At 40.4% G+C, this 25836-nt stretch overlaps 2 protein-coding genes across 5 annotated transcripts in view; both read right to left on the bottom strand.

Moving 5' to 3' along the window:
• LOC134210707 (uncharacterized) overlaps nucleotides 1-25836 on the bottom strand; it is an 869243-nt gene that overhangs the window by 571148 nt on the left and 272259 nt on the right. The gene's annotated exons all lie outside the window — the stretch shown is intronic.
• The window catches only part of LOC134210711 (uncharacterized), a 140646-nt gene continuing 120938 nt past the window's right edge, over nucleotides 6129-25836 (bottom strand). The window contains exon 5 of the mRNA XM_062686944.1: nucleotides 6129-6421. The gene's annotated coding sequence lies outside the window, so the exon portion shown is untranslated. The remainder of the gene's footprint in view (nucleotides 6422-25836) is intronic.

Raw genomic sequence — 25836 nt, 5'->3', positions numbered from 1 at the left:
CCTTCTTTCAAAAGATTCATTTGCTCGGTTTAGGACAAGAGCAGATATAATCCCTTCTTTTAATGATTGCATGATCCTTTTCAAAATAGTTCATTTGCCCGGCAGAAGGTAGGAGGATATGATTCCTTTCTTCAATTTAGGCGTTTGCTCGGTTCAAGGCAAGGCACATGTGTGCTGCTTGTGATTATGCCAAACGACCATTATGGCAAACGACATTATTCCGAATGGAAATATACCATACGACTTTATGCCAAACGAGTTACAATCGATCCATAGTTGCGTTGAACAACCGTATCAGTTTATCCGGAAATCCATGTTCGTGCATTAGTTGCCATAGCTGATCAAGATCGATTGTATCAAATGAGGCTTTGAAGTCGACGTAGAGATGTCCTACACAGATGGCAATAAATCTGCTCTTTCGGTTTTCACAATTTTTAACAATCAAATAAAATTCATTCACTGAGTATAACTGATAGATGGATATTTGAGTTCGATCTGGCAAAAAAATACACACTGGAGCCACGCGGGTACGTGCATAGCACATACATCGAGAACAGAGAACTGAAAAATAAAAAGTGAGAATTGGGAACTAGGAACTGGGAACTGAAAACCGTGAACTGGGAACTGAGAACTAGGAATAAAGAACTGAAAACAGAAAATTTAGAACTCGGAACTGAGAACTGGAAACTAAGAGCTGAGAACTGAGAACAAATAACTGATGACTGAGAAATACATAACATAAACCATAAACAATTAGGAAATTGCTGATTGAGAAAGCAGGGTATGAGCAGTAAATAAATATAAAAAATACCACAAATAAAACCAAATTTCCATAAACAATAGAGAACTTTCCACAATATAAAAATAAATAAGCACTTTAAAAAGCAAAAATAGCAATTATAAAAAAAAGAATTTTCCATAAATAAATCAAAATGTTCCACGAAAAAAAATACAAAAATTCCATTAAAAAAATCAATATTAGCAATAAACAACTACAAAAGTTATATTTTCTGGTTTGTTGATTTTTATCGGTGATGAAAAATACACAAATTTCCGTTTTTTAATAACGTTTCGGCTTACTCCATTCAGCCATCATCAGATCTGTGATCAAATTTTATTAATTAGTTTAAAATATTCAAATTGGTTACAATTTTCTTTTCTTACATTGAAAAACGATTACTTGCCACCAGTGTGGTTCAATAACTAACCCCCCTGAGTCTAATACTACCGAATCCCTTCTATGTGTTGTACCATGTGCGTCATCGTGTCTACCGAGTTGCTGTTCGTTTGTGTAACGATCGGATTTTGCACACTAGTGCGTTGTACGCCGAGTCAATTCCACCGCATTCTCGTTGTAGGTTCACCGTTGCATCGTTTCCCATCATCTTTATGTGGAAGGCCTCTGCGATGATCCTGCTCTCCTGGTTTTCTATCCGTTCTAAAATTTCCGTATTTCCAAAATCAAAATTGTGTCCTTCTGTCATATAATGTTGTGCCAGGCCAGTCTTTGCTTCCCTTTTCCTATATGACAGAAGGACACAATTTTGATTTTGGAAATACGGAAATTTTAGAACGGATAGAAAACCAGGAGAGCAGGATCATCGCAGAGGCCTTCCACATAAAGATGATGGGAAACGATGCAACGGTGAACCTACAACGAGAATGCGGTGGAATTGACTCGGCGTACAACGCACTAGTGTGCAAAATCCGATCGTTACACAAACGAACAGCAACTCGGTAGACACGATGACGCACATGGTACAACACATAGAAGGGATTCGGTAGTATTAGACTAGGGGTTAGTTATTGAACCACACTGGTGGCAAGTGAACGTTTTTCAATGTAAGTGGGAGAAAAGAAAATTGTAACCAATTTGAATATTTTAAACTAATTAATAAAATTTGATCACAGATCTGATGATGGCTGAATGGAGGAAGCCGAAACGTTATTAAAAAACGGAAATTTGTGTATTTTTCATCACCGATAAAAATCAACAAACCAGAAAATATAAAGTTTTACGGTGACCGAAACCCCACCAAACTACAAAAGTTTCCACAAAATAAATATTTTTTTCCATAAAAAATTAAAAAATTTCCACAAAATCATCAATAGAGAGCAATAAAAAATAAGAAAATTTCCATAAAAAATACAATCAAGCAATAAAGCTGATGAAATTTTACATGAACTTTAAACGCTTTTAAAGAAAGGGAAATCTATGGAAAAAAAGCACAATTTAATTGCTTTTTTATATTTTTTCATGGAAATTTTCTTATTTTGTATTATTGATCTTTGATTTGATTTTTTAATGAAAAATTCTTTTTTTATAATTTCATCTTTTGCTTTTAAAAGTGCTTTTTTATTTTCAACAAAATTCTTAATTGTTTATAGAAATTTGGTTTTATTTGTGGAAATTTTATATTTATTTTTTGCTCATACCCTGATTTCTTTATTGGCAATTTTCTTTTGTATGGGAAATTTCTAATTTTTTAGGGGGAGTTTTTATTTTAGTTGCTCCAAAATATTATTAATACAAATTCAATCTGAACTCAAATACAAAGAAAGTATACAAACCCATAAAAAAGGCGTGAGATGTTATGTTAGTTACGCATTACAAGAAAAATTTGGTTTTCAGGAAAACTCGAGCGCGCTTACCAGTGAATCCACCGAATAGGCATCCATGCTATCGCGTGTTGTTGATTGTGTATCCTATTCTATCATTAAAATGTGTTCTTTGGATAGTCTTAATGACAAACTTTGATTAAAGTAAAAAGTTCTGCATTGACCACAATTTCAGGGGAGTATTGATTTTTTTTATTCCTTTCTTTATTTGTTAGGCACTCTGTGTTACTTAGCCGCTACTGTGCCGATCTACTGTGGTATGAAGGAGTATTGATTTGAACCATCATTCTTTCTTCTCCGGGTAGATTAAACAATCCTTAAACACTTTCGCCTAAGTTGTTCTACCCAAAACGAAAATAATGCGTTAAAACGCATGGTTTGGCAGCTCAGAGTAGACCTTGTAAGCCTCCAAAAGATGTTTATGGGTAGGGATCCTATCTAGACCAACATTTGAAAAGGGCGTAACAGCCAAAATGTATTCCTTCTGTTTCTTCGTCTACATATTTAGCTATATGACTTTTCATTTGATAACAATTTGGAATATGTTTGTCTGGCCACTAACAGTTTTTTTAATAAGCATTGCAATAGAAATTATTAAAACACTATGCATAAACTAGATTACTTCTACTCGCGAAAGTAAAACAAATTGTTTATTCGATGAAACTTGTCTTAAAATCTATTTCATAACAATTTCAATACCTCTCAATCTGCAACAATAACAACATTCGATTTACTCATGTTTTGACAGTTCTCAATGCTTGATTGGCTTAAAATGGCCGCTTTCGCATATTTCTCATTATAGGATCCCTACTTATGAGTTAGGAGCTATGCTGTGGTAATCTGAAAAAGTAACGCTATATTCCAAAAATGGTGTTAATGAGTAGTAGTAAATATGGAAAACATGTTCTAATTTGGCGCATACGTCACTTTTTCAGATTACAGCAGTATGGGTCATCATATGGCTGTTTTGGGAAAGCAAAATAACAATATGTTACAATCTGTTAGAAGCACGATTGCTACCCAGGATGAAGAATTTACCATTGGCATTATTTATTTATTTATTTATTTATTTATTTATTTCATAACAATTGTCATCTGACATCTGTTGTCTCGATGACTATAAGGGTAAAAGGCTGCGTTCATTCCAAGCTGTGTTGATGTTGATTTAGCAGATTTTTGTACGATTTAATTATTTATAATATTATGAATGAAACCTTGTTAAAAATGTTAGAACATGTTTGGCCTACATTCGATATAGTCCATTTACATATTAGAGAGGATCAAAAACCTTTCTCCAATTCTTTCGTGGAGCGTTCACTTATTCCTTTCTGTTTGTTACCCTGATCCCCTCCCCAAAATTGTATCCAAATCAGTCAACTTTGGACTGTGCTTAACTCATTGGAAGCTGGAATTTCGAAAAACATATGAAAAAAATATCAAAATTTGGTATTTATTCACGTGAAGCCCACCCAGTCAATATCCATTTGTCATTATAGTTATTAGCATTTTCACTGTCTCAATAGGTGGTGAAGGTCCCAAAGAGTAGTGGCTAACTTTTGCACAAATCTGACTTTCGTAGATTCGATTTTCAAAGCTGGATAACCCGGTATTGTAATCTTTTATAGATGAACCCGCATGCAATATTTAGCCAGTGGATGCAGTGATCATACTCACACCGAAGTGCTTTCGAATAACTTGTCGAGGTTACAGTCTTTTCAATTTAAAAACTCATTACATAGTGTCATATCGATCGACCCATATAATGTGGGTCTAGTAAGCGTATCGGAGAACTTCAGACATATTGACGAAATGTAATTAAAAATTTCAAGAAATAAAAGGTGAGATAACTGGCTGCGCCTTATGTCCACGGACCAATCCAAATTTTTTTTTTCTATCTAATAATGTTCTTTCCTTGTCGAGGTTCTTGTTTTTCTTATCTGCAGATTTTCCCTTACTTATATTAATGAAAGAGGGTTTTAGCACGGGAAATCATTAATTCCACCCTATGTGTTGCTCTTTTCGCATTTGCCTTTTAACTTTTTTTTTGCTCAAATTTTTTTTTTCTTATCTCTCTAATGCCCAGAGCGGCGGTACTAAACGAAAAATGAAAATTAGGCCCATACATTTTGAATTTTCCACTGCTTTTGAATTTCGTCACAATGTTTTTTGACATGTCCCGTTTTGCAAGTGCCTTTGTCCCGTTTTTTCACTGAAATAATCTGGTCTGCTACTAGCTTCTCATTAATCATTTCTCACCTATCACATCTCACTTCTCACCAATCACTTCAAAAAATTCATTTCTCATTTACCACTTCTCACTTATTACTTCCCACTACATACTTCTTACTTCTCACAAATCACTACTTATTTCAAACCTCTCATTTCTCACTTCTCCCTTCTAGATTTAACTATTCACTAATTACTTCTCACTTCGAACACCTATCTTTTCACTTCACATACCTTATAAAGAAACCACACTGTACTCTTTATCTAAAGGTCTTTTTAATACCTATATGTTTGAGAGAGTAAATGAAAAGTAAAAAAGAAAAAGATTAAATAAATTTATTTTTTTGTGTTCCCTACATTAATATTTTTATAGAACTGGTCGATGAAGTAAATTGTATATACGCAACCCAGATAGAAGCTATGAACTAAATAACATAACATGATTTGGACTGATATAAGAGATAAAAGAACTGGCAAAAATATGAAAAATTTGCAACGAAATATCATTCAAATATCAAAATATGTTATGGATAAAAACATACTGGTAGCACGAGATATTGATCATTTATTACAAATAGCATAACATGATATCCTCATGATCTTTCAGTGCAAAATATTGACAAAATATTATCGTCTGATCTTTTATCTCTTATATTAAACAAGTCCATACCACATTATGCTATTAAATCGTGATTTGTCATCATTGAGCTATTTTCGTCTGCTACTGAGCAGACTCAATCAACTTAAGGCTGGTTTCGAAGCTGACGATATGATTTCTAACAATATTGACAAACAACGATTCTAACAATTCTGTATAAGAACAACAATTCTTTTCCTAACAATTCTGCATAAGAACTGGAAATATGAGGAAATGCTAGATTTTTATACAAATTTTGTATGAGAAATTGAAAATTCACAAGATTTTCTTACAATATTTGTTTGTGAGCTAACATTTTGTGTATAAAAATCTATCCGTTTCGCATATGCCCAATTCTTACAGGTTTTGGTTAGCGCTTATACAGAATTGTTAGAAAATCTAACAGTCGCTGGTTGGGTTTCAATTGTTATGATTTAATAATTGTATTTATTCCATGAAACTTAAAGTATTTCTATTTCATAGAGACGCCACACTACGCATATGATTCAATTTTTAGTACGGAAACCAAATGGAGGCGCGTGATACTTGGAAAGTTTCACGAAGTCGTTTTGTCCGTTATCTTCTCTGTTGCACACGCAATATCGTCTTTCCTGCTATATATCAAATCTTATAATGGTTGCGTTGTTATAGTACCTCCTCCCCTACGCCAACGTCCCGATGCAATACTTGCATTCTGCATCACTTCGACTAGACGAACCAACCCGCAGTACGAGCGGGTTCACACAGTTCAATAAATTGATTGACAGATTACCACCAATGATGCTCTCTCGAGGGTGCTGCACTTGTTGTAGAACCCGGTGCATTACCCGCGGAGACTACGGCAGGTCCAACAGCCGCGGGTATCAGCGACCGAGCGTCCGACCGTTTGCCGCTGGGATGACTGAAAAAAAGGTCAAACACTCTCCGCGAGTCACTCACCTGCAAGAGAAAAAAGAACAGAAAATACGTCAGTCAGCCAGTGCCAATTACGTGCACCTATTGGTTTTATTGCGAACGATCGGCGGAAACGATGAAAAAGCGGGGAAATTGAAAACGTGAATCCGCGATGCTTCGAATGCCCTTCGATGAAAAGCGTTCCCATCCCATCTGCAACGGCTCCTGCGTAGCAGCGAGCCGCACAGTGGTTGAATTTCGAGCAAAGCTTTTTTCTTCTTATCAGAACCATTAGGACAAGGATCAATAACTCCCAATTTTCTTCATATCTTTCCATAGACAACCGTGCCACTGCGCTCTTTGGTGTACGGTTGCTGCGGATCGAAGTGGCGATGAATCTGCACAAGAACCTAATTGATTTATGAAATGCACGTCCCACGAACCTGAGGGAATCTGGCTGAAAATGGAATCAATTTTATATTTTTTCGAATTGATTTGACGCGCATGGGATAGCTTCCAACACGCCCGCTGGCTGGCTGGCAGGCTAACTGGTGAGAAAAATGGGAAAATTTAATTACGTGATTCCGGGCAGCTCGCGGGACTTGGCTCGCGGAGCTGCGAGCTGGTGATGGAGTCCGTACTCGAGTCGAGTGCGACACGCCCTTGACATTTGCGAATCGGGGGAATCGCTGCTACCGCCGCCAACCGGCAAGTACTTTTGTGTGTGATTTATTTGCGTCATAATAAATGATTTACGACGTGGGATATATTTAGAGCTCTAGCGGGACTATTTCTGGGGAATCGAGCGCTGAGTTGACGATTGTTGGAAAATGGACACGTTTGAAAAAAAAACGATTATACTGCAGGAGTGTTGTTGTTCCGAGAAAATAAATCTCCCAGGGTCAATTATCACTCATTTGGTTTTCATTTTATGGCTCTTTGGTGACACCGTAGCTATATTTGATATATGGATGGAAAAATGAGTCCTCAAGAGGGACTTACCCATCTCAGCTAAAATATGCGCAAATGCAAAGGACTGTTCAAGTTGCAGTGATGGTTGGAATTTTTTTTTTATTGAACATTAAAGAATTTTTCGTACCTAGCAGCACAGTACAAATCACATAATGCATAAATGCAAGGTTGTTGCATAATAAAATTCGTCAGAAAAGATATGACTATTGCTGTACCATGCAAGTCCCATCGTGCATTATCGAAAACACCAGTTCCCCATTTTCACGTGTGGCTGTCAAAACAGTTTAAGTATCAATAAACGAGCCCCTGATTAATAGCCTCTCTGCAATACAAAACACAGCCCGGTCACGAGTGCAGGACATGCTGGATACTAAATCTTGATGTATCGAACAGTGGCTCTTCGGATAATACCGATCTCCTAATGGAGCCGCATCGAGAGGATGGTGCAATTCGCCCAACATCGAAAAGTACTTCACAAACGAGCGTGAGAATTGCACAATTTACGACTTTCGGCGAACTACAGAGCTGGAGCAAAACCGGTAAAAGTTTCAGTGAGCAACAACCACCAAGTGATCCCATTAATCTTAATCAACATCACACTCCACCCCGTTACATCATCCTCGCGGGTCGGGTGCTCGCGTTTCAATATTGGTTCACTTTCCAAATGGGGGGAGGAGGAAGGGGGGTGAATCTATCTGTGTTGCTTTCCCAGACAGAATGGCGATACCTGACCCGGGCTCCCTGTCTTGTTTGCATCGAGTTTTACAATTCGGATGCGGGAAAAGTTGTAGCTGCAGCGCAGCACACGAAAAATCGATCGCAAGAGTTGGGAAACTTGTGGAGGAAGTGGGAAAGCCATTCAACCGATGTGCACGCTGGAACGAATAACGTAATCCATAGGATCAGTTCTCTTTATAAGCAATATGAAATGTATTTTGTTAAATATTGAGCATTCAAAATACCTGCGATGAAAATGCGTTAAATGCGATGATAAAATCAAGGAACTGTCTATATGTCAAGTTAGTTCTGATCGATAAATTTCAATCACTTAATTGTATTTCGGCAGATACGCACTTCGACCTTATTGATTATATTTGTGAAATACAATCAAGAAAGTGAAGAAAAATACTAGGCAAAACGATGACAAAAGCTCAAAACGTCTATGATTTTAAACTGAAACTGTTGCCATTCTGCCCCAGCGTACGACAACGAAAAGCACTACGCTATGGTGGTGGAATATGGTGCAAAGCGAAAAAAAGCAAAACACAAAAAAGGGTCATTAACCTATTTTCCTAGTTTTCATTATCACGTTCTGCACCAACCATTTATATAGTTTGGTGATGCGGCAAGTTTTTCTTTTCCATATCATATATGGGTGTTCGCTTCGTGTGAGAAATGTTTGCACTTTTTGAAAATATAAAAAACAGGTTGGCGATGGTTCCCACCGTAATCATCATCAACCGACAACGTTGTACATATGAATTGAGAGCTCCATCGTAAACGAGGACGAGGCATGATTGGGTTGGGTGTATTTAGATAGTCACCTGATGTGTACGTTTTCGCTGACGTTTGGACTTTTATATCGGTGCTGTAGTCGTTTGTTTGTGTATCAGGAAACCAAATTCTGATGCTCATAATATAAATAAACACCTGCCCCCGCGCAATCTACGCGCTAACCTAAATCGTTCCAGTTGGTGGGTAGTTCCCACCAGATATTTTCCTATTAGCTATTGGCGAAATCTGGGTGAGTCATTGAAATGCATCTGAGTTAAACGAACTCAGAATATGGGTAGCTGGAATTTGTACATTTTCAGATCTAGCAACAAGATCGTATGCTCGGGGTTCTGCCAAACCGCACCAAGCGGTTTTTTATGACATGTGATATTTTGTTTTGGGCTGCAAAATGGTGGGTTGACATCAAGGAAGGAGCGCCCAACAGAGCTCTGGTCCCCACAAGTCCCTATCTCACGCTTCCACGGGTCGTCCGATGACAAAAGACCGCCAGCTAAGGGTTGTATACTTAGCTGGTAGTGCAGCCTGGGCACTGTTGTCCTTCTGACATCAGCTAGAGTGAGAAGGTACGCCTCGAGCGTCTGTTCACCAGGAGGTGCGGCTCAAACAGCGTCTGCCTGGTACCCAGCGGCTGATTAACGAAATGCTGTATCGCGTCAGCTATACCTAAGGTGGCAGCCCCATCATCGCGATGTAGGTAACGCGACCCCGGTAAGGTAGCTTACTGAAGCCTCTCAAATACCACGAAAAATGGAGATAGAAGAAAAAGAGAACGTTATTTTTGGCAACCGACCCGGCAACGAAATAAGGACTATGATTGGAAACTCGGTACCTGGAATGTTAGGACCCTAAATGTACCTGGACGAGTGAGCATTCTGGCACGTGAACTGCAGAAGGTTGGAGTGAACGTGACCGCTATTCAAGAAGTCCGATGGCCTAGATCTGGAGAATGTGAATTCCAAGCCGTGGACCCCACGACCAATACTGCATTCAAGTATAACATCTATCACAGCGGCGGTGAAAAAGCAGAGCATGGAGTTGGTTTCGTAGTGATGGGCAAGCAGATGAAGCGAGTGATGCGGTGGAAACCCATTAGCGAACGAATCTGTGTGTTGAGGATACGGGGCAAATTCTTCAATTACAGCCTAATCAACGTTTACGCACCGACAAACGATAAATCCGACGACGTGAAGGACACGTTTTATGAATGTCTTGATAAAGCCTATGGAGAGTGCCCAAAGCATGACGTGAAAATTGTTATCGAAGACGCTAACGCTCAGGTCGGTAGAGAGGACTTTTTCCGTCCCATAATCGGTAGGGAGAGCCTTCACTCCGCTATCAATGACAACGGCCTACGGCTAGTAAATTTTGCTGCTGCCAGAGGGATGGCCATCAGTAGCACCTACTTTGCACGAAAGAACATCCGAAAGCACACCTTGAGACACCCAAATGGTGAAACTTGCAACCAGATAGACCATGTTCTGGTGGATGGGCGCCATTTCTCGAATGTTATCGATGTGCGGACATTCAGAGGTCCGAACATTGACTCTGATATCGGCTGAGTACCGCCAGAAGCTCGACGAACGGATAAGTGCAATCAACGTTAGCGACAACATCAACGATCTATGGGAGTCGATCCATGGAGCGGTGAGCAAAACAGCACGAGAAGTGGTAGGCACTGCACAGAGGCGACCCAGGACGGGTTGGTTCGAAGTGGAGTGTCAGAGAGTGACAGACGAGAAGAACGTTGCCAGAAGCCGGATGTTGGTGTCGGGTACCCGATCGAATAGAGATCGAAAAAGAAAAAGCAAGAGCAGCCGAAAAACGAACCCACCGCAAGAAAAAAAGAGTACGAAGAACAAGTTATCAGTGAGGCGCAGGAAAAAATGGAGCAGAACGATATGCGGAGGTTTTATGAGTCAGTCAATGGCATGCGGAGAAAGACAGCGCCATCTCCCGTCATGTGCAACGACCAACAAGGGAATTTGCTGACAGATAAAACTGAAGTGGCTGCCAGGTGGAAGCAACACTTTGAGACTTTGTTGAATGGAGGAAGTGACGGTGCATCGGTGAACAGAATAAATATTAGCGACGATGGACAAGCTGTGGAGTCACCTACACTAGATGAGGTTGAAAAAGCTGTCAAAGAGCTGAAAAACAATAAGGCTGCGGGGAAGGACCAGCTCCCGGCTGAACTTCTCAAGCATGGCAGTGAGCAGCTTTATGAAGTTCTGCACCATATTATGTCGAAAATATGGGAAGACGAGATAATGCCTGCTAGTTGGTTGGACGGCCTCATTTGCCCTCTCTTTAAGAAAGGGCACAGACTGGAGTGCGCCAATTACCGAGGAATAACCCTCCTTAATTCGGCGTACAAAATTATGTCCCGTATTCTGTTCAACAGATTGAGACCGCTTGAAGAGTCCTTCGTCGGCGAATACCAAGCAGGTTTTCGTGAGGGCCGATCAACGACGGATCAAATGTTTACCCTGAGACAAATCCTTGATAAATTCCGGGAGTACAACTTGCAGACACATCATCTGTTTATTGATTTCAAGGCGACGTACGACTCAGTGAAACGGAATGAATTATGGCAAATTATGCTTGAACATGGTTTTCCGGCGAAACTGATACGGCTGATTCGTATAACGTTGGACGGATCGAAATCAAGTGTAAGGGTTGCGGATGAAATATCGACGTCATTTGTTACCTTAGATGGATTGAAGCAGGGTGATGCACTCTCGAACCTACTGTTCAATATAGCGCTCGAGGGAGCGATTAGGAGAGCTGGTGTGCAAAGAAGCGGTACCATTATCACAAAATCGCATATGCTCCTGGGATTTGCGGACGATATCGATATTATCGGAATTGATCGCCGTGCCGTGGAAGAGGCTTTTGCGCCTTTTAAGAGGGAGACAGCAAAACGAAGTACATGGTCGCTGGCAATCAACGTGGGTTCATTAGTGGTGGTGGTAGCGAAATAGTGCTGGATGGTGAAAAATTTGAAGTGGTAGAAGAATTTGTGTATCTTGGAACATTAGTGACGTGCGATAATGATATTACCCGCGAGGTGAAAAGGCGTATTGCAGCTGCAAATAGGGCTTATTACGGACTTCGTAACCAGCTTAAGTCCCGTAGTCTGCAAACGAAAACAAAACTCGCGCTGTATACTACTCTGATTCTTCCGGTGGCTTTATGCGGCCATGAGACATGGACGTTAAAGGACGCTGATCGGAGAGCTCTCGGAGTGTTTGAGCGTAAGGTGCTGTGGACAATACTCGGCGGTAAACAGGAGAACGGTATCTGGCGGCGTCGCATGAATCACGAATTGTACCAGGTGTATAAAGGGCTGGATATTATTAAGCTTATACAACACGGCAGACTACGGTGTGCTGGTCACGTTGTTCGTATGCCGGAAGAACGTCAAGCGAAGATAATATTTAGTAGAGAACCCGGAAGAGGCTACATGCTTCGTGGAAGGCCGCGTACACGATGGCTTTTTGCAGTTGAAGAGGACCTGAGGGCGCTCAATGTTCAGGGCGACTGGAAGCGATTGGCCCAGGATCGAGTCCAGTGGAGAAGGATACTCCATTCGGCGTAGGTTCATCGAAGATCTGTAGCCCATCAAGTATCAAGTAAGTAAGATATTTTGTTCGTAAAAGAAAAACGGAAGCAATTCATACGAATAGCTGTTGCAAGATATCCTCAGTTCAGGAGTTTAGGGATATCCGATACGATTTGTGATCAATTAAATCTGTCCAATCGAAACTAATTGCCCATTTTTCAGGTATTGGCCACTCGACATGGACATTTATTTACAATGTTTTGAAAACTCAAATGTGAATATGTACATTATGTGGAAGATTTTGATTTGAAAAATGTATTGGAGGTAACCATTTTCCTTCGATGGGACTCAAACCCACGACCCTCAGTACGCTAAATTGGTGCTTTTAACCAACTAAGCTACGAAGAACCTTCGTAGATTAGTTGGTTAAAAAGAATACCTTCTTTAATTATTTATTTCTTTTCAAACATCCATTCAGTCTTTCAGAATAATTCTGAATATTTTGAAAACATTTACTGTAACAAAAAAACATGAAAAAATTATCCATAATATGAAAATTGATAAAGCAACTGAACGAAATTAAGTTTAGACGTCACATGTTTACATTCAAACTGATTGTTTACATACGTGATGAGCCTGCCTTGTTTTTTGTATGCCGTGGTCGGGGTTCAGCCAAACCACACTAAGCGGCTTTTCGACTGACTTGTGATATTTTGTTCGTACAAGGACAACGGAAATAGTTTCATATCAATTTAAGCATACACTTGCAGAAGGACATCCTCAGTTATGGGGTTGAGGGATATTCAAACGATTTACGATCAATTAAATCTGCTAAACGAAAGTTTGAGCAGAAAAATCGGTAATTTATCGATGGCGCTTGGTGTGATTTCTCTGAACCCCGACCATATCACAAATAAAACCCGAGCGAGATCGGGCAGGTTCGCCTACTAGGTACAGTCACTCTCAAAATTGAGCGTACAGTATGGATTAGTTGACTACATTCGAAAATTTCAAAGGAAATTAAATGGTTAGCTCGGATGTTTTTAATGCAATTCAATATTCTTCCCTTCCTTCAATGTATGCGTACATAAAATGGTTGAATTTTTTTCTCTAAAGTTCATTTATTTGAAAATAATCTCAAAATACGCCTATTGGATGTGACAAAATTGAGCGTACAGCGATTTTTTTTCTATAAAATTTCTTATTATAAGCACGATTAATGTATTTTAATATAGTTTTTTCATGATTATATTTATAATAATAAACATCCGCTACTTAAACATTCAATGTTTTGAAATTAAACCATGTTTTGGTCAAAATGGCGAACAAGTGAGAGGTAAGAACATTGCTATTGAACAATTCAATGCCTGTGGGCAAAATAAATTCAAAATCAATAAATGTTTCACACGCATCGTATCTTATATATGATAGATAATCGAAATCGAGCGAGACATACGATTAATTTGTCAAAATTCAGTCGGTAAATGATGAAAACAGATGTAAACATACAAAGAAAACGACAAATGTTAGGAATGACATAGTTCAAATTTAGTATGTCTTTAACTAAAATTTGTTTTAAAGCTCGATTATTGTCTCAGGTCTATCATTAAGAGTAATATTATTGAATCCAATCATTCACAGTCAAATTCTAAAAGTACAAGGTGCATGTTAAGGTACCGAACATAAAAACAGCTTTTCAATCCCGTAGAGCACTTCTGATTGAATATTGAAAAGATAGCTTAAAATCGTAATTTCATAATTAAATTTGGATTGAACTCCACGGTCTGTTACCATAAGGGATACAATTGGATGATTTCCATGTGGCGAGTAAAAATAAACTTTTTAAGAGTTCGGCAGCTTATTTAATGATATCTTGGTGAATTTAAATGATTCAACCAAATTTGATTCTACGGTGACTGAGTCTTCAAATATAAAATGACATCTTATAATGTATCCGTGTGCTGCTCTTTTATTAATATTATTATTAATGAGTGTCCTGAGCTTATAAGCTACCTATAAATCAACTTTTAAACAAAGTTATACTAAATTTGAAATATGCCGTTTCCAACATTTGTCGTTTTCTTTGTATGTTTACATATGATTTCATCATTTACTGACTGAATTTTCAAAAATTTATCGTATGTCTCGCTCGATTTCGATTATCTATTATTTATAAGACACGATCCCGGTGAAATCCATATCTTAAAGCATCTATTTTGCCCAGCAGCATTGAATTGTTAAATAGCATAGTTTAAACATCTTACTTGTTCGCCATTTTGATTAAAACATGGTTTAATGTCAAAACATTGAATGTTTAAGTAGCGGATGATATTATTATAAATATAATCATGAAAAAACAATATTAAAATACATTAATCTTGTTTATAATACGAAATTTTATAGAAAAACATTAGCTGTACGCTCAATTTTGTCACATCTAATAGGCGTATTTTGAGATTATTTTCAAATAAATGAACTTTAGAGAAAAAAATTCAACCATTTTATGTACGCATACATTGAAGGAAGGGATGAATATTGAAATGCATTAAAAACAACCGAGCCAACAATTAAATTTCCTTTGGAATTTTCGAATATATTCATCTAATCCATGCTGTACGCTCAATTTTGAGAGTGACTGTATAAGATAATTTCGTCAATAATCTCTTTTTATTTCAAATTGCAATTGCTAACCAGATAAATGTAGAATTGGCTACATCAAGCTGCCTGTTGTTTAGAAGCAATAAATAATTATTGTAAACATAGAATGGTGTTCTTTTCTACCCGTTCATGGATGCTATACACGGTTTCTATTTTCATGCATAAAGGTACGAATGTGCGAGGCTGTTGTGCTGGTAGCGATGGTATGACCGATGTGTGCTTTCATTCCTTTGTACGTTCAGTTGGAAAGAACAACAAAAATGATGCTCCTCAAAGAGACACGTTGAGACAAACGGTTTCTCTCAAAGAGAGCCGCTCCTCATTTTTCCCACAACGAAGAGCATCTTTTTTCTATGTTTTGATCATGTCCGCGATGTTTTGTTGCTCATTTTTGATGAACTTTTTTTTTGCTCATTGAGCTCATTGTGCGAGTAAATGCCAAGCCTACGTGATACCAGATCGTTTCGAATCGTTTCCGAAAAAACTTTAGTCAAATTTTCTTTTTCCATACAAATTTGTTCGGGAGATGCTTTACAGTATTAACTTCAACAAGCCATCAAAAATTAAATTTACAAGCTACAATCATCAAATTTTGGAGTCAGTTCACTTAATATATGTGTGAAATTTAAAAAATACGTGTTTCACGAAACAAACAATTTTTTTGAGGTTTTGTCCGGGTTTCCGTCATTGTGCGTGGGTCGGCTTGAGCTTATTTCTTGCATTAGAAATTCTCCTAAATTCTTCCATAAATTCCTCCGTAAATTCCTCCAGGAATTCCTCCGAAAGTCCATCCAAAAATTCCTGCTTAAGTTGCTCCGGAAATCCCATCGGAAGTTACTAATTTCTCTGGAAGTTCTTCCAATAAGTCAAACAACAAGAAATCTAGTAATTCCCCAACAAAAAAATCAGTTTTAATAAGCTTCTGTTCTAGCTGAAAAAGTCTATGTTCACAGGTCTAGTTTATATGTGGATTTATTATAAATTGTTTTAAGCAAAGTAAGTTGATTCAATGAATCAAGCAATGAATAACAATTAAAATTATGCAACGATGCAAATCGCAAGTCGAATCAAGAATGATTCTATAAGCCATGAGTCTGATAGGATTTGATTCGCGCTTGATTTGATTCGTTCATTGTCTGAGATTCAAGAGTTTGAGTTTTTTTAACCCTGCTAATTATTTATTTTTTGCCGCTTCTTTGTGCTACTGAATTAAATTGTACTTTATAGATTTCGCATGAATTATTTAAAAAAAGAAGAACGAAAATGTGAAGAGAGAAATCCGCATCGTATTTGTTTTGCATTTTTTGAACAGCTTTTTATATACTCTTGAGCAGTGTTGGAAAATACTCAAATTCCCGAATCTCATACACGATTCAAATCAAGCACGAGTCAAATCTCACCGGACTCATGGAACAGAGAATCGTTTATGATTCGACTCCCGGTTTGCATCATTGCGCGATTTTTACGAGTATTTTTTTATTGAATGCATCGAATTAAATTTCTCCACTTAGAATAATGGATAATAAATCCATACGTAAACACACTTTGAATGGGTTTTGACGTTTTTTTTAGAGCGAAATCATTTTCCGGCAAATAAGCGAAACGATGCGATTCTGCGTGTAAAACTCAAGCCCGATGCTCTTCCTGCAGAATCGCAAATCGAGTTAGCTCGTGCATGAGGCCTCGAAGAATAGAGATTTGAGCGTGATTCTACCAACACTGCTCTCGAGATAAGTGAATTATTGTATCGACGAACAAATAGTAATGGTGAATGCTTGGAAAATTTAGTGTTTCCTCCAACATAAATAAAAGATAACTACTTGTCAGAGACAAAATAACTTTATTTGAAATTAACTTTAATTATATGAGTTCTCATATATTACGAGTAGGTATCGATACTTTTGATTCGATATTCAGTGGTATCGATACTTTTATACGATACTACTTTAAAGTAGAAGTATCGATACCTTAGTGGTATTTTTTCATCTCTAATCGCTACTCCGTACGATCGTTTGGTCGAAACTCATTCAGCCGAAAACCATTCGGCCAAATGCCGCTAGGCGAAATAACACGGCGAAAGCCATTAAGTCGAATTCTATTTGGCCCAAAAACCGGTTTATGCAAAAGCGACAAATGTCCAAAAGGAACATACGGCTGGACTGCCGTAATCTGGAAAAGTGACCTTAACAGCCATTTTACAACATGCATGTTTTCCATTTTTCTGTTAAAGAGCTCGATGAGTAGTACTCGTTAACACCATTTTTGGAAAATGGCGTATACGTCACATTTTCAGATTACGGCAGTGGAGTGATTGACGGAAATGTTCGGAAATGACGTTGGGTAAAAAAAGCAAAGGTTTGGCAAAAAACGTCATTTGGCAACAGCCGAACAAATTATATGGTGGAAAATGACGTTTGGCCGAACATGTCAAATGGCCGAAATAATAAAAAAATAACTTTTCACAGGAAAAAGTTAGAAGTGTGACGTCTCGCTTCTCACTCCTCATTTCAAACTTTTTTCTTTGCACTTCTTGACATCTCAATCATCATGAACCCTTCTGTTACCAACCCCCTTTTAAAAACGAAAATTAAAATCCTTTTCGTTGTAATTTTTTTGTCTTTTAACATTTTCTTTCACTTTCACCAAAAGAAGTGGAATTTATTCAAGTTTTTGGACATTTATGGATTTCCAGCATTGGCAACTTGGATCCGGAGTTATTCCGGATTTTAAATGGGTGTTAGTTTTTTGCCAATCCTCAGAACGCATACTTCGGAAATAATAATTTTAGATACAGTCGACTCTCTATATCTCAATCTCGACATATGGAGAGATGTCGATGGTTTGCCCAGTCCCTTCAATCTGGTTGTATACTATTTCACCGAAAAACATTTCGCGGAGTTTTTTTTCGTGGTATGACATTCCGTGGAATCTGATCTAATCTCCGAAACATATTTCGCGGAATACACCTTATTTCGTCCAGGGTGGGACGACCCTACGTTGTGATTATTTTTGATGGTGATTCTCCGGGCGACAATATAGAAAAACAGCTGGTTTGAACTGGACTTGAATGGGATTCTATTCAATTTTCGTATGGATTTATGTCCGAATTTCGAAATTCGAATAGAATTTTTTTGAAATCGGAATGGAATCCGGTTCGGATTCCGAATGGAATTCCTTACGCATTGCGAATGAAATTGTTTTTGAATTCCGAATATACTTCTGTTCGAATTCTAAATGTTTTTTTCTGTCAAAATCACTCGCGTCCAATTTGGGAATCTCGAGCTCGTTCAGTAGCCGCTAGGTTGCGAAGGCCGACGCAGGTCCTTCGTAGCTTAGTTGGTTAAAGCACCAGTCTAGCGTACTGTAGGGTCATGGGTTCGAGTCCCATCGAAGGGAAAGTGGTTACCTCCAATACATTTTCCAAATCAATATCTTCCACATAACGTACATATTCACATATGAGTTTTCATAACATTGTAAATTAACGTCCAAGTCGGGTGGTTTAATCCCCGGAAATAGGCAATTACCTTTGATTGAACTGTTTTTTTCTAATTTCTAATAAATTTCTGTACGGATTTCGGATGCAATACTGTTCGAATTCGAATATTTTTGGGTCACCAGTTCTTTGAAGATGAAGAAGATGATGACTTCATCTGATGGTTCTCCTTGAAATTACAGCTGACCTGGCAATAACTGAGTAGCAACCGTGAGCAGTATCATGCTCAAGCTCATGCTCATGCCCAATCCTCAGAACGCATACTTCGGAAATAATAATTTTAGATACAGTCGACTCTCTATATCTCAGTGTTCTATATCTCAATCTCGACATATGGAGAGATGTCGATGGTTTGCCCAGTCCCTTCAATCTGGTTGTATAGTATTTCACCGAAAAACATTTCGCGGAGTTTTTTTTTCGCGGTACGACATTCCGCGGAATCTAATCTAATCTCCGAAACATATTTCGCGGAATACACCTTTTTTTTTTCCGAAAGACACTTCGCGGTATGTAGACGAAAGAAATTGATAATGCCTTTTTATAAAAACCCAGATTAATCCACCTAGCGGTGATGGTGCCTTTCTCGTTCGTTCAAAAGGTTTGGAAAAATCTCAAATAACACCAATATATGGATTATTTTTCATATTTGTTTATATGCATAAACAAAATTCTCGCCAAACGCAATTTGTTGCAAACAAATCGGATGAGCATAAGAGCAAAAAATGGCATTTTATTTAGTAGTTTTAAAATTAGTATTTTCGCCATAACTTTTGACCCAATTGTACGATCCGGCCAAGTTTCTATAGGTAACAATAGGACAAGATTCTGCGTCGAATGCAATCTGTTGCGAGCAACCTGAGAAGCACACATATTGAATATCAATCACAGTAACATATATATGACCGGATTCAGTCACAATATGGTTACTGTAACCAGATTTGTTGAAATTGTGTTGCTAGGGGAATAGATGAAGTCTACCCAGTCAACCTCAGATCGTATATGAAAAGAGAAATTCAATCGCATATATTGCTATTTTATATCACACTCATATATGACTACTTATAAAGATGGTCAAAACATGATTACTGTCGTTTTTAATAACTGGGAATGGAATATTTACGATTGTTTTCAAAGAAGTCGTAAATCGATATAAACAATATCAGTGTAATCTGATTGAATCGCAAATATCGTTTATACATACGCATGTTGTCATGCAAATCGTAAATAGAAATGCGTTGTACGTATAAACTTTGTTACTTTTTTACGGTTATCAAAGACCACTGCACTGCACATTACTGACGAAATTATTTCCATTTTCACTTACCTACTTCAATCTATCCGATGTTCTTGAATGCTGAGTTCCACTGCTGTGCGATTTTACTGTTAAATATCACTCCCCAACAATGATTAAAACAACTAAAATACAACAAATTGAAATGCGTCGGGTGTAAACACGGAGATGTGAAACACTACTGATGTTGACATTTCGTTATCGTTTATATGAGTGCAAAGTCGTTATTATGTATGAGCATTATCAGTATAATCAAAAGCTGTGTCCATATACGATTCAAGCCACATTTGTACGTACAACAGCAAAGGTACTCAAATCGTATCAATGTAATATATATCGTATACCTATTTTATGTTTATAATTGTCAAAATTCTACTGCTTTTCAAGAGTTACTGAGTAGTGCAAGGGTAGAGTATCTGCCTTTAGATCTAGTGGTCAAATGTTCGAGACAGTGTTGTTTACATTTATTTTTTACTATTTTCACTGGATCGTAATAATGCTTACAGAAACTCGTGAAACTCGTTATTCAGTTTGTATATGGCCTCCACTTTAGTAGGTATATGGCGATTCCGTGCATTATATACAAATAAGTTTGCTCGTATGTGATCACCTATATTAATGGATATACATATCAAAATGTTAACTGGGTAAGTGCTAAGAAAGTGAGCTAGACTTTTTTGAACTCTTTTTCACAATAAATAGTAATTTGACCATAACATCTAAGCCCATAGTCCGATATGGCCAATTTTCAATAGGAAACAACGGGACAGGATTCTGCGTCGAATGCAACTTGTTGCGAGCAAATCGGTTGAGGATAAGTGCCCGAAAAATGAGTGACATTTTTACGCGATTTTTTCGTATGAATTTGTATTTTGGCCATAACTTTCGATCCCATAGTTCGATCTGGCCAATTTCAAATAGGAAACAATGGGACAGGATTCTGCGTCGAATGCAACTTGTTGCAAGCAAATCGGTTGAGGATAAGTGCCGAAACATGAGTGACATTTTGCTTAGTTTTGCGCACACACACGCACATACACACACACACACACACACACACACACACACACACACACACACACACACACACACACACACACACACACACACACACACACACACACACACACACACACACACACACACACACACACACACACACACACACACACACACACACACACACACACACACACACACACACACACACACACGGGGCAGCAGGGACTTTGTCCAAGGGCTTGACGACCCCTCCCCATGGCCACTGCGAGTTAGACCGGGACCATCGTCCCTAACCCCTAATCCCAAGGCGTCAAGCGACCCGTGCCGAGGGGATGCATGGCCAGGGGGGTGAAATAATAAGCTAGGCCTTTAACGGAGCCTGTGGGGTACCTGGGCACCCTCTACAGTAATTGTCCCTTACCGCGTCATGCTGGGCTCTGGCGTGGTGGACCTCTTTTCCCGAGCAACTCGTGGGACCAAAATGGAAAACCAAGTCAATTCTTCAATTAGTGGTAGTAGTGTAGGCGACAACCCCTTCGCAAGAGGTGGGTTGTTCAGGTGTCCGCCTAGGAGGCCAGAGGCAATAGTCGGCAGCTCAGTGCGCAGCGCCAGCGTGGGTCACTCAACCTTCCTCTCGTCTATAAAAACGCCGGTAGGGGTTATTGACGGCCCATGGCTTGTGGAGGCGATGAACCGCAAACGCGATGGGCTTTCGGCCTTCGAGGTGGCGACGGAACAGCTGGACGCCATCATCGACTTTGCGTCATCGAAGCATAATATCAGCAAGGACCCCAAGCAGCACAACTTGTTTCACTACTGAACATTTCACTGTGTTGCAACTATTCGGAAAGAAACAATCTTTGCGTATGTGCCATCAAATATAACTCTCTTGCAATCTAAAAAGCGCAAGAGGTGGAGCCTACGGAAACATCCTTCGATTACAGTAAAATTGCAATAATGTTGCAAAATACTACAGCGGAAAAAATAAAATAAAAATATAAAACTGGATTCGATTTATGGATCTTGTGATTGATAGTCCTTCACTCTACCACAGCACCATTCAACACTTCGAAGGGACTGCATGTTGACTCACAATAAAAACCATACGATTACGAAGTTTTGTACTCGGGTTTCCTGTTACTTGATTGCACCATCACAGGAATAAAATGTGAGTTGTCAAAACGTTGAACGATGCTAAATTAAACATGAAGACACATTCAACTTATCTGCAACTTAATTTAAACAAACAATTAAATTTTGAAAGACGCATTGAAGTTACATGGTAGAAAAAATGCAACTTAATGATTTCGTTTCGTGTTTGCAACATGAAGTGCAGTATTCTTTGTTTGTTTGTTTCCAAATGTCAAACACGTACTGCATTGCAATTTTAATGAAACATTGATCACAATTCGAACGTTTTTGACATCTTGATGCAACTTTTTCGTGCTTTGATGTTTTTCCAATGCCTTCAATGAAACTGAATAGAAACGAGGTGCTTTTAGGAAGATGTTGCGTGTGCTACTTGGGACCTCAAGAGGAGCTTGCAGAAACTTCGAAAGTCGATGCTGGACGCCAAGCTGGAGAGGGCGGTCGGGACTTCTTCTTCTTCTTCTTATTGGCATTACGTCCCCACACTGGGACAGAGCCGCCTCGCAGCTTAGTGTTCATTAAGCACTTCCACAGTTATTAACTGCGAGGTTTCTAAGCCAAGTTACCATTTTTGCATTCGTATATCATGAGGCTAACACGATGATACTTTTATGCCCAGGGAAGTCGAGACAATTTCCAATCCGAAAATTGCCTAGACCGGCACCGGGAATCGAACCCAGCCACCCTCAGCATGGCCTTGCTTTGTAGCCGCGCGTCTTTCCGCACGACTAAGGAGGGCGGTCGGGACAGCCAAGTGTAAACCCGTGAAATCGGTGGAGTCGAGGTCTACCCAGACTGAGGCCCAAGGATTCGCGGACTCGGGCAAGGTCGAATCGACCGAAGGCGTGCCAGCGAAGACGGTGGTGCCAAAGTCTACCCAGACTGAGGCTCAAGTATTTGCGGGTACGTCGGGGGTGACTGCTCCAACGGAGCAGACACAAAAACGGGGGAGACAGTCTCCAGGGGATGATCTCCCTGGGGGCCGCTCCAAAACGCGGAGGTTTACTACCCCGAACAAGGGTAATGGGGCTGGCAAGCTGAACCCCGGTCAGGTACCTCCGGGGGAGGAAGGACCTGGAAAGGTCCGTCCACTCAGGAAAGACGGTGGTAAGGGGTTACGGCAGGCTGAAAGTTCTCAGCCGCACCATACCAGGGAAATAGAGGGGGATGACGCCTCCTGGACCCTGGTCAAGAACAAGAGGAAACCGAAGACGTCAAGGGCCGAAAACAAGGCCCAGGCGAATGAGGGTAGCAGGAAGTCTAGGGTAGGCGCCAATCGCTCCAGGGGCGATGCCCTAGTCATCACGGTGGACGAGGCTAAGTACTCGGATGTTTTGAAGGCGATGAGGAGTAACGTCAAGCTCGGTGAACTCGGCGCCGACGTACGTCGAACAAGACGTACCCGGATGGGCGAGTTGATACTCGAGCTGAAGCGGGGAGTCTCGCCGTTCGGCTACGGAAAGGTCCGGCAGGGACGCAGGTATCATTGGTTCGGCTATCTGCAGCGGACGCCTCCAAGGTAGTCAAGTTAGGGAGCGTCAAGGTGGGATGGTCGGTATGCCCTGTGCGCATATACGAGCAACCCGAAGTTTGCTTCAAGTGCCTGGAACCGGGGCGCAAGCAATGGGACTGCAAAGGCCCTGACAGAAGCAATCTCTGCCGACGCTGCGAATTGGAGGGACATAAGGCACAATGCTGCACGAACCCTCCCAATTGTTTGATTTGTTCCAGCAAAGCTGTGAACAGCAAGCACCTCATGGGGGGTTCGATGTGCCCGGCGTTTAAGCGTGCTGCAAAATCAAAGTGCAGGTAACGCAGCTGGCTTGCTCGGCCTCGCCCGAGTGTTTGGTGTGCGCATGTTTAGAGGAAACGGCGGAACACGTGTTGTTCGTGTGCTCACGTTTTCGCGCAATGCGTGACCACATGCTTGCCACATGTGGTCTGGACACTACCCCGGACAACCTAGTTCGGAGGATGTGTAAAGATGAAGTTGGCTGGAACGCCGTTTTATCGGCTATCGCCCAAATCGTCTCGGAGCTACACAGAAGGTGGCGCGTGGACTCAAGGATGGCTAGTTCAGGCGCAAATAAGAGGTGGTCCAAGGGATCGGAGTCGGCTTCATGGGTCATACCGGTGGTCATGCTCTGTGGTCGAACTCGATCCTTTTATCGAACAAGTGGCCGCGCGAAGAACAACATGGTATCGTCGCTTCCGCGGCGTCGGTCAACCGGGCGGGTTCCAAGCCCGAGGACGGAAAGGGGTCCTCGTCAAGGCTGGGGCAGGCGTAGGCGCCGCGTCGGCAAGTCCCTCTGTGTGCTCTGTCAATTTGGGGTGCACGCGGCATCATCATTCTTGATACCAGTCGTGCAGAGGGAAGCAGGCGCGAAGTCGACCCTTCCCACCTTCCGAGGACATAGGGCTTGGTAAGGCCACCTGGAAAGCCGGCAACGCGCTGGCACGATACCATGGTGTTCTTCTAAAAAAAGCGAGTTACGATGTTCGGTGCTGCAAGGACACGCAGCTAACCTCGAGGGTGCGTTGCACACTGGCCCCCCTTTGAAGCATTACTTTCTGGTTGTACCGAAGGGACTATGGGCTTGGTGGCAATGGAAACGGTTTAGCGGGTCGGGTATGTAGTCCTGCCTCCCTCGGTGATCCCTAACCCCGCACTTCCTGGTCAACCCAGGATGTCTGTTGAGCAGATTCCCCCTCCATTGTTTAGGAAGAAAAAAAAACACACGCACACACACACACACAGACATCACCTCGATTCGTCGAACTGAGTCGATTGGTATATAACACTATGGGTCTCCGGGCCTTCTATAAAAAGTTTGTTTTTGGAGCGATCATATAGCCTTTACCGTATACTTAGTATACGAGAAAGGCAAAAAGGTATTTTGGTCATAACTCTCGATCCCATGGGATCGTCCGACCTGTCCAATTTTCAATAGGAAACAATGGGAAAGGATTTTGCGTCGAATGCAATTTGTTGTGAGCAAATCGGTTAAGAATAAGTGCCCGAAAAATGAGTTACATTTTTTACGCGATTTTTTCGTATGAACTTGTATTTTGGCCATAACTCTCGATCCCATAGTCCGATCTGGCCAATTTCAAATAGGAAACAATGGGACAGGATTCTGCGTCGAATGCAACTTGTTGCGAGCAAATCGGTTGAGGATAAGTGCCCGAAAAATGAGTGACATTTTTAAGCGATTTTTCGTATGATTTTGTTTTTTGCCCATAACTCTCGATCCCATAGTCCGATCTGGCCAATTTCAAATAAGAAACAATGGGACAGGATTCTGCGTCGAATGCAACTTGTTGCGAGCGAATCGGTTGAGGATAAGTGCCCGAAAAATGAGTAACATTTTTTGAGTAGTTTTGCGCACACACACACACACACACATACACACACACACACACACACACACACACACACACACACACACACACACACACACACACACACACACACACACACACACACACACACACACACACACACAGAGAGAGACCGGACCGGTTGGCGAGGATTATCCCGTCCCGAGCCACAAGTCCCTGGCCTCCTCCTGCGCTGCAAGGCGCTGGGAGTGTGGCCGAAATGGTGGCTCTGGTGACGAACGAAGAGTTACTCGCAGTGGCTAACACCCTTGCGATGAACAAAGCTCCAGGCCCCGATGGAGTTCCAAACAGTGCACTTAAGGCAGCGATCATAGCGAACCCGAACATGTTCAGGCTAGCTATGCAGAGATGCCTGGATGAGTGTTGTTTCCTGAGAGATGGAAAAGGCAGAAGTTGGTACTGCTGCCGAAGGC

This window comes from Armigeres subalbatus, chromosome 2, assembly GCF_024139115.2.
Source record: "Armigeres subalbatus isolate Guangzhou_Male chromosome 2, GZ_Asu_2, whole genome shotgun sequence".
In the NCBI taxonomy this organism is placed as follows: Eukaryota; Metazoa; Arthropoda; class Insecta; order Diptera; family Culicidae; genus Armigeres; species Armigeres subalbatus.
This window is presented reverse-complemented; position numbering and strand designations above follow the sequence as displayed.